Source organism: Sapajus apella, unplaced genomic scaffold, assembly GCF_009761245.1.
Source record: "Sapajus apella isolate SASKATOON/1434 unplaced genomic scaffold, GSC_monkey_1.0 scaffold2, whole genome shotgun sequence".
Taxonomy (NCBI): Eukaryota; Metazoa; Chordata; class Mammalia; order Primates; family Cebidae; genus Sapajus; species Sapajus apella.
This window is the reverse complement of record NW_022436942.1, coordinates 51,205,078-51,213,152: the sequence shown is the minus strand read 5'-3', so window position 1 is coordinate 51,213,152 and position 8,075 is coordinate 51,205,078. Positions and strand designations below refer to the sequence as shown.

The window sequence follows — 8,075 nt, the reverse complement described above, 5'->3', positions numbered from 1 at the left end:
AGAGAGCAGAATCTGACCGACATCTTTATTTTTGGACTTTCAGCCTCCGGAGCTGCTAGAGGATACATTTCTATCGCTGTAAGCCACTTGGTTTGTGGTAATTTGTTGAGGCAGCCCTCAGAAACGAATACATTGGAATCAAACATTATGTAGCATTTTCAGATGGGTCTTTCACTTGGAATATATATTCAGAGTTCCTCCATTTATTTTTGTGTCTTGATAGCTTATTTCTTTTAATGGCTGAATGGTATTTCATTGTACAGATGTAGCATAGTTTGTTTATTCATTCACCTATTGAAGGATTTATTGGTTGTTTCCAGTTTTTGACAATTATGAATATTGTTATTGATAGAGACAGGAGACAGCCAAATGCCACCCAGGTCATGGTGCATAGAGGGCTTGCCTAGATATGCCCACAGTGAAAAATTCCATCGCTTCCTTAACACATGTGCAGTAAGGGAAATCAATGTGGAGCGGCTCAGATTAAGGGCCGGCCTGTGCACTGGGAGAGTGGGACAGAGCCACTGGGAATTCACACCTTATGCAGAGGGAGAAGCCTGGGCTCTTCAGCTCTGCCTGGTATTCAGTCTGTGGGCTGGGAGCCTGTTGACAGGTTGCCTTTGTTTTGCTGAGAGTTTTCTTTTAATAAATTCCACTCTCCTCACCTTTCAATATGTCCATGTGCCTAATTTTTCCTGGTTGTGTGACAAGAACCCTGATTTTAGCGGAACTAAGGAGCAGCAAATCCTGCATTATTACTGTAAACATTTGTGTGCAGGTTTTTGTGTGGACAGAATTTTCAGTCTGCTGTATTCTCTCTCAGCTTTTGTCCATCTACTTGCATTATGGGACAAGACACCTATTTCTTCCCCTGCAGCTTGTGAATTGCCCTTAGGTTTCCCTCCTTTCCTTAATTCATTCAAAAAATATTTATTGAGTACCTCCTGTGGGCCAGATACTGTACTAAAGATTGGAGCCCTAATAGTAAGTAAAATAGAGATGGTTCCCACTTTCATGCAGCTTTAGTTGAGGGGCAGAGATCTCAGAATTTAAGTGAGCTTCTAAACAGAATAATTAAAAGTCGTAAGTGCTATATGGGAAACAAATACTGTGCTGAGATTGGAAATGCTGGGTTGGGGCTGCAGGAGAGTCTCAGGTAGGTAATGAGAGAGAGGGCTCATGAGGGCCTGGGCCCCATAAGCTGGGAAAGACCTTGGCATGTTCTGGGCTCAGAAAGGAGGCAGAGGAGCTGAAGCATTTTGAACCAGGGCAGGGTTGAGGAAGCTGTCATGAGGTGAGGCTGCAGAGAGAGGCAGGAGCACTCATTCACACTAAAGTGCTCCTGTTCTATGCTATTGGAGGGTTTGAAAATGGGAGGTATCAGGTCCATTTAATGGTTTTCTGAGTTTTATGTTAATGACGGATAATGGTGCTGCAACTGCTGAACAAATATCAGTCTGCGAATTTGGAAAATTTTTGACTTCTGTAGTTTTTCTTCATCCTTCCCTGGTGAGAATTTCCGGAAGGCCTAGACTTCAGATAAGGCTTCTTCGTGGTATTCTGGAATATGGTGTGAGTGGGGTGCTCCCCAGTGTTGTACAATGCGGTTGTGGTGACTTCAGGTCATCTCAGGATTAGGCTCTAGCAGCAGTTTCATAGCCAGACCAGTTCAGATGGGGTCAGAGATTACACTGCCTTAGACTAGAGCTGTTTCTGTATTGTCTCATAACAGTTAAACTTCGGGATTTAAATATAAAAATTTAGTTAGTTCTTCTTCTATGACTACTTGGCCTGATTAAATCAGGTTTAAATAAGTTAATTTTCCAGCCTACCAGATAATTTTTCTTGGCATATGCTGGGCTCAGAAATAACACAAGAAAAGAAATGAAATAACACAAGAAAATAATTTAGGGCTGTATTTAGTACTAATAAGAGCTCCATAAGATCTTAACAGGTCCCACAGTGATGGCGGAGTTCTTAAATACATACACAACAAACATGAAAGTTTGCACCTAAACAACCATAAAAAGCTGTCTAAACTCAACTATAATATTTCATTTGCTCTAACTAAGAAGTGGACTTTTGATAGCCTATTCCAGAAATTCCCCACACTTGTGTATATTAATTTTTCAGTTTTAAACTAATGAGGTGAAAAAAAATTTAGAGAGGAAAAAAAATCCAAAAATCCAAGACCTTGGTAGTGAGCTTTGACAGACAGAGCTGAATTTGATGAAATTTACACGTGTGACTGAACAAATTATTGATGGGTTCCTCTGGGCCTTCAGTTTCCAGTCAAGGGCAATTAGTATGCTCACGGCTACGTGGATGTGCATAATAATAATAGCTAACTCTTATGGAGTCCTTCATAGTACTAAATATAGTCCTAAATTCTTTTTGTGTGTTATTTCATTTAATCTTCACAACCCAGTGAGATATGCATTACAGTTACCCTCCTTTTTTATAGAAGACATTAAGGAATCTTCCCAAAGTCCCACAGTGGTAAATGACAGATCCAGGATTTGAACCCAAGTACTCAGATCACAGATCTTGGTCTCACGTTGGTGCCAAGTGATTCTTCATGTGACCTCCCTCAGCTCCATCTTACCAGGAGAGTCGTGATTGCCTGGACCAAGGTGGCCCATGCCAGCAGTCCACAAAGTGGCCTCATGGAAACAGCTGTACCAAAACTGGAATGTGGTATGAATGAGAGCAATCAAATTTTCTCTTGTGAATATGTACTGAGGAATACAGATGGAGGAACACAGAGGGAGGGGCAAACAGCAAAACTCACATGGGGAGAACTCCTATGAACAGAGGCCCTAAGACATAGAGGTCTCTAGGGGTTGTGAGTGAACCAAAGCAGTGACCACCCACAAGTGTTAGCAGGCAGAGGTGTCACGTAGGGGAAAGACAAAGAGGAGAGAAGAAAGGGATAGTCAGGGGAGGAGAGAGATTAGGATGTGACAGAGATTTAGTGAATTCTCACAGCCAAGAAGACAGAGACCCTGTCCAGGTTCATGCTCCTATTCCGTGACAACCAGGGGATGCATATCAAATGCGGTCACATTGTGAATAGAAGGAAGATGACTCGCAGAAGGACTGCGGGGTCCTGGGAATGGCAGCACCGCTGAGGGCAATTCAAGAGCTTTTGCTGCTGAGGAGCTAATGAGATTGCTCTGTCCCTGGAGTCGAATGACTTTCCACGGAGTTTCCCTCTCTTCTGTGACTCCTTTTTTCTCATAAGATTTCCTTCTTTATTGTCAGGAGTACCATTTCAACCAAAACGGCAAAACATTTGTTTTTGGCAAAAACAACAGCAAAGAACCCTGTTCATGTGAACAAATGGAACAATTTCTTTAGATCCTCTTCAAATTTTTCTTTCTCCCTCATTAGGTATGGAAATAACAGCATTCAATTCTATCTGAATCCTAGCTTCTCAAAATCAAAGCATGTAAAGGTAAAGGTGACCTAGATTTTTAATATCTTAAGTGTTACAAATTTCAAATTACCTTTCAGTGGTGAAAGATGTTTTGTTTTCTTTCCCTTGTTAAAATCCAAGATTGATCATGCATGTGCATGAATAATCTAGTTAATGACTTTCCATTTATTAGAATAATTTATAAACTCTGCCTCATATATTCTCCTCCACTGTCAATTACATGCCTCAAGAATGGAGGTCAAGGTCAGTTTTACAGAAAGGTTTGCATCTGCCGGTTTGTTCCCTGGTACCCAGTTCTGAAAGTGAATTTAAGGGACAAGCTAACCACCACATGGGGCATGCTTCACGGAGAGAATGCAAGATTTCAATTAAATAGTTCTGATTTCTCATCCCAGTTTTACCACCTTTCTGACTGTAATCTCAAAGCATATCACTTAACTCTTCTGAGCATTAGTTTTCTCATCTGCAACCTAGGAGATGTAATAATACATTTAGTAATAACTAATAGAATTCTTGTGAGATTTTGATGATACCCTATATGGAAAAGTGCTAATGCAATGATTATTTTAGATTTCCCTTATCATTGATTACTGGCTGCAAGATGTTAACATTTTGTTTTATTTATCTTTTTTTATACCCATCTTTATTTACTGGCTCGATTTCTTTGAGCAAGTCATTGAACATCCTCATCATTGTTCTTAAGACAAAGACCAAAATCTTTAACATGGCTTGTCTGTCAACCTTAAGGCCAGTTCCTTCCCTGGGTCTCCAAGTTCTGGACACACCTGACATCTTTTGGGTTTGAAGGAAGCCACCTTCCTGTCTACCCTTAGGTGCTTGCACATGTTTTCTCTGCTTGAAATGCACCCTCAACTCCAATCTTGCTCCATTTCTCTTACCTAAAGCTGATGGAGTTTAGTTCAGATGCCACAAGCCTGGAGAAATCCTGCCCATTTTGGGTTTAGCTCAAGTCTACTTGTTATGGGTTCCTTTACCACCCTGTAGTTCGTCCTCGTACTTTTCACAGATAGCAACTGTGCTTATTCTTGTATATGTGAGACAAGTGCATTGTTTTCCTGAAAGCAAAGACCATGTGTGTGCTGCATCCCTTGGAAGCCCAACCCAAAGCTCAGTGCATGGAATATGGTGTAAACTTGATAAATACGTGTTGTTTGAATAAGAAAATAACTTGAATACAACCAGTAAAACTCCTAATGTGACGTAAACATGTTGAATTGTTAATAAAAACTAATATAGACTAACAACTCTATCAGGTACTAAAGAAAGTGACCAAATGTATGAAGTAATTATTTATTTTATCTATTGGTTACATAGGAATTGAGTTTGTCAGCAAGCACATATGATCTACAAGCTATCATAGTATAAAACAGTTGAAAATTGGTAACTAGGAATACATAAACTTAAAAAGGTAAGGCCGAGTCAAAAGCTAGAATAAATATTTAGACTAGAACGTCCTATGAGGTTAATAAAATTGAGCTGTAAATTTGATTCTATGCTTGTCATGGGCCAAAAAAAAAATGAAAATATGATCAGTTATATGATGGTCACTGGCCTGAGGGAAAAATCACTCTAGTCTTCTAGAGAAAGAAAGCCATTCATGGTAGGTTTTTTTTTTTTTTTTTTTTTCTTCTTCTGAAAGACATTTCTTTGAACGGACAGCACTTATTTTCTCCATGGCTCCTTGAGCATTTTGGCAGCCTTCCAAAACCTGCAGCATTAGAAGTTCAGAGATTCAGAGATTCTGTTTCCAGATTCTTCTCCTCTCCTGAAATTTCTGTCTTATTGCAATTTAAAACAAAAAAGCTTAAGGTGTGGTCTTTCCCAGACCTGGGTGGTATATCCAGGTCTTCCAGGCCCCTAACCCTTTGGTGTGACAAAATCCCCATAGACCCTTCTCCAGTACTGACTCTACACTTACCAGCTTCTGACCTGGAGCAAGTCACTCAACCTTCCTCAGTGTCTTTGTCTGCATGGACCTGCTGATACCTCCTTCACAGGGTGGCTGAGAAAATGAATATGATAAGATCTGTAGCGGTGTCTAGCAGAGCCCCATGCTCCATAAAATGGTCCTGCCTTCCTACATTTCTTCTCCCTTCTCAGATCTGACATAAGACCCCTGGAGAGATTTTTAGAGTAGGCCCCTCTTATCCAGGGTTTTGCTTTCCAAGGCTTCAGTTCCCTGCAATCAGTCAGAGTCCTAAAGTAAGTGAGTGTAGTAGAATAAAATATTTTGAGAGAAAGAGAGACCACATTCTCATAACTTTGAGTATATTGTTCTATTTTATTATTAGTTGTGATTGTTAATCTCTTACTGTGCCTAATTTGTAAATTAACTTTATAATAGGTATATATGTACAGAATAAAAAACAGTATATATACGGTTCAGTACTATCTGTGATTATAGGCTCCACTAGGGATCTTGGTACATATCCCCTATAAGTAACAGGGGACTACTCTATTTGAAAAACTCTTGTAGATGTATGAGCATGTGTATATTCTAGAGACTCAGAGAGAAGAGAGGCCCAATCTACTAGTTTACCAAATGAAAGGGGGGAGAACTAATTGAATTTATTTCTGTTTATTAATAATTTTCTTCCCTGAATTTTACTTTTAATCTATTTTTATTTATTTTTACCTAAAGCAATCAAACCAGAAATGGTTTTATAGTCTCCAATCTTTTCACCTAACATGTAATGTATATATATAATTGAAAAGTATAGAGTATGTCACTTAAAAACATCCTTATTTTTGCAAATTAATGAGGCATTGCACCAGTGATTCATGCAAGAAAAAACAAAACAGGAAGTTGTGGAATTCATGGTCAAGAGTCAGGAATGACTTGGCAGTTGAACATATATTGGGGTTTCCCACATTTGCTACCTTTATACTGAGAAACTGGGCTTCCACTTAGCTGAACCTAATCATTGCTAGAGATTTTTTTTTTCTACAAAATTTTAACAAACAAACTTAATAGAGTGTATCTCATACTCAGTGTCTTCGGATTAAAAGAAATAAAGTACAACATATGAAAGCCTCTTTACACACAAGGGCATAATTATGAGCAAAATTATTGAAAGACTATTGATAAGCAGCAGGCAAAAGAAGAGTACAAAATGGACAACATACATGTTGGTCACAGAACACATGACCACTTAAGCACATGTTATTTTCTTGTCACTGTGATGGCAGAGGAGCATTCAATAGTATTTCTTTCCTGCACAGGTTAAGACACCTTCTTGGTGTCTCCCCCGATTATACTCTTGTGATCCTTCCCATAAGAGAGAGATCGCTGGGTTGTGGTTGAAGACTCTAGACATACCTACGCTGCTTTCATGCTAACAGCACTTCAATATTTTTCATCTGCCTCTTCCTACATGTTGGCCAAGGCTTATACTACAGGCCATTTATATTCCTAGAAACCTGGAATATTGGCATCATCCTCCTACTCACAACTATAGCAACAGCATTCACAGGCTACGTGCTCCCATGAGGTCAAATATCATTCTGAGGCAGTACAGTAATTACAAACCTGCTATCACCATCCCGTATATTGGAACTGATCGTGTACAATGATTCCGAGGTGGATTCTGAGTTGACAAAGCCACCCTCACACGATTATTCACCATCCATTTCATCCTATCCTTCATCATTGCAGCTCTAGCAATTGTTCACTTTTTACATTTTTACATGAAACAGGATCTAACGACCCTTCAGGGGTTTCATCAGACCCTGACAAAATCACTTTCCATTGATAGTATTGTCTCATTGGGCTGTCTTATTTGCCACACTACACAAATAAGGGGTTGATCTGCTCATGTGTGTGCCTCATCCATTAGAATGTGAGACTCAAGGGGCTTCGTCTTGCTGACCTTCACATCACTACCATCTAGTCCTATGCCTGGCACAAAGTCAGTGCTTGATGGATGTTTGTTTGTAGACTGCAAGTCCTTTCAATCTATTTAGACCAATCTATTTAGGCATATGACACAATTAGAATACATTTGTAATTATAACAAAACCAAAACAATAGGAATAATAGCTACTGCTTATTGAGAGCAAGGCACTCAACTAACAGAGTCATTGCTTGCATAGAAACCACAACTGTACTGTTATACATTTGTCCTCCTTAATTGTCTTTTCCAGGTTGCATTTAGACCTTAGGACCTGAAACAACAAATTCAATTTTTTTTTAACCTGGTAGATTTGCCTCTCAGCTGATAGTTCAATTCTGGCAGCATCTTCCATTTTAATCTTTGTAGCAGTGGTTTATTCAATAATTTGAATGTTTTTACACTTTTGCACTTATAATGTGCATGTGAATGGAAAAACATGAGTATAAGAGTACTGATTTTAATAATGAGGAATTTGGTCTCATGCACTTAATTCAATTTAGAAAAAGTTGGAAAGCATCAGGGAGCCAAAAATTGGGATAATTTATCCTTAAATGGACATTTATTGATCTTAAGTTGTGGTTTAATTGTCAAAGCAAAGAACAAAATTATAGAACAGGTGCAAAACTCTAAAAACCAATGGTCAAAGATTATATTTAGAATTGGATGAAATTAGGAATTTTGTTTTTTATAGCACATTGAACATGGAGTCCCATTTACTGAAT

At 38.9% G+C, this 8,075-nt stretch overlaps 1 long non-coding RNA gene across 1 annotated transcript in view; it reads left to right on the top strand.

The window, feature by feature from the left end:
* Positions 1-8,075, top strand: part of LOC116564499 — an 82,871-nt gene that overhangs the window by 64,386 nt on the left and 10,410 nt on the right. The window lies entirely within an intron of this gene.